The sequence below is a fragment of the Mytilus trossulus genome, chromosome 7 (genome assembly GCF_036588685.1).
Source record: "Mytilus trossulus isolate FHL-02 chromosome 7, PNRI_Mtr1.1.1.hap1, whole genome shotgun sequence".
Classification (NCBI taxonomy): domain Eukaryota; kingdom Metazoa; phylum Mollusca; class Bivalvia; order Mytilida; family Mytilidae; genus Mytilus; species Mytilus trossulus.
This window is the reverse complement of record NC_086379.1, coordinates 82,095,331-82,097,701: the sequence shown is the minus strand read 5'-3', so window position 1 is coordinate 82,097,701 and position 2,371 is coordinate 82,095,331.

The following is a 2,371-nucleotide window of genomic DNA, read 5'->3' as shown; positions in this document are numbered from 1 at the left end:
ATTTACTGTTTACAATAGCATTAATTGTTCTAAATAATAAGGATGTTCTTATCCCAAGCATAAAAAAATAGCCGTATTTGACACAATCTTTTTTCCACTTTTGATCTTCAGTGCTGTACAACTTTGTACTTTTTTTCACTTTAGATCTTTTATATCTGGGCGTCACTGTGTGGACGAGACGCGTTTTTTGGCGTATTGAATTATAGACCTGATGCTTTTTGTTATCTATTAATCATATGTTTCTTTGTCTAATATGTTCTCCTATTGATTTGTATTGTAGTCCTGTAATATCATGTTGTCATTTCAATGTTATATTTAACATGGCCATTAAAGTGCGAGGTTTCGGATACCACAAAACTAGGTTCAACCCACCATTTTTTCCTTTAAAAATGTCCTGTACCAAGTCAGGAAGATGGCCATTGTTATATTATTATTCGTTTCTGTGTGTGTTACATTTTAACGTTGCGTCGTTTGTTTTCTCTTATTTTTGAGTGTAAATTCACATTACGATAAGACGTGTCACAGTACCTGTCTATCCCAAATTCATGTATTTGGTTTTGATGTTATGTTTGTTATTCTTGTGGCATTTTGTCTGATGCTTGGTCCGTTTCTGTGTGTGTTACATTTCAGTGTTGTGTCGTTGTTCTTCTCTTATATTTAATGCGTTTCCCTCGGTTTTAGTTTGTTACCCCGATTTTGTTTTTTGTCCATGGATTTATGAGTTTTGAACAGCTGTATACTACTGTTGCCTTTATGTATCAACAAAATAAAGAATATGCAAAATATAGGAATTATCCAGCTCTTCTCCTTTCTAAAATATTAAGTTTTATACAAACAGTTTAAGCTACTCTGCGAGGATAGCAACATCGTCTGCGAATTTTTATGTTGTCAATGGACCATGAAAAAGAGGCCAAGAACATGTATCAGATGAAACATAATGACCTTTATGCATCTTTAAATTAAATTCCCCTCTGTAATATAAGCTTTCAACAAAACAGAAAGCCACCACTTGATTACCATTTGAATGTAACTAAAACTGTGACACTAGTTAATACAGATAATTCTTGGTGAACTTATCTTTTATTGTCCAATGTAGTAATACTGTTTAACCAGAGCAAAACAGAATTATAGCAACACCAAAACCAAACCATTAAAGACAAAACACAAAGTCTTTGGTCAGCTTAGCCTTTAGATGAATCAAGACAAAACAGTCTGTGGTCAGCTTGACAATGCAATAAGTCTGTGGTCAGCTTGACAAAACAATAAATGTCTGTTGTCAGCTTGACAAAACAATAAGTATGTGGTCAGCTTGACAAAACAATAAGTCTGTGGTCAGCTTGACAAAACAATAAGTCTGTGGTCAGCTTGACAAAACAATAGGTCTGTGGTCAGCTTGACAATGCAATAAGTCTGTGGTCAGCTTGACAAAACAATAAGTCTGTGGTCAGCTTGACAAAACAATAAGTATGTGGTCAGCTTGACAAAACAAAACAGTCTGTGGTCAGCTTGACAAAACAATAAGTATGTGGTCAGCTTGACAAAACAAAACAGTCTGTGGTCAGCTTGACAAAACAAAACAGTCTGTGGTCAGCTTGACAAAACAATAAGTATGTGGTCAGCTTGACAAAACAAAACAGTCTGTGGTCAGCTTGACAAAACAATAACTCTGTGGTCAGATTGACAAAACAATAAGTCTGTGGTCAGCTTGACAAAACAATAAGTCTGTGGTCAGCTTGACAATGCAATAAGTCTGTTGTCAGCTTGACAAAACAATAAGTATGTGGTCAGCTTGACAAAACAAAACAGTCTGTGGTCAGCTTGACAAAACAATAAGTCTGTGGTCAGATTGACAAAACAATAAGTCTGTGACAGCTTGACAAAACAATAAGTCTGTGGTCAGCTTGACAAAACAATAACTCTGTGGTCAGCTTGACAAAACAATAAGTCTGTGGTCAGCTTGACAAAACAATAGGTCTGTGGTCAGCTTGACAAAACAATAAGTCTGTGGTCAGCTTGACAAAACAATAAGTCTGTTGTCAGCTTGACAAAACAATAAGTCTGTGACAGCTTGACAAAACAATAAGTCTGTGGTCAGCTTGACAAAACAATAGGTCTGTGGTCAGCTTGTCAATGCAATAAGTCGGTGGTCAGCTTGACAAAACAATAAGTATGTGGTCAGCTTGACAAAACAATAAGTATGTGGTCAGCTTGACAAAACAATAAGTCTGTGGTCAGCTTGACAAAACAATAACTCTGTGGTCAGATTGACAAAACAATAAGTCTGTGGTCAGCTTGACAAAACAATAAGTCTGTTGTCAGCTTGACAAAACAATAAGTCTGTGGTCAGCATGACAAAACAATAAGTCTGTGA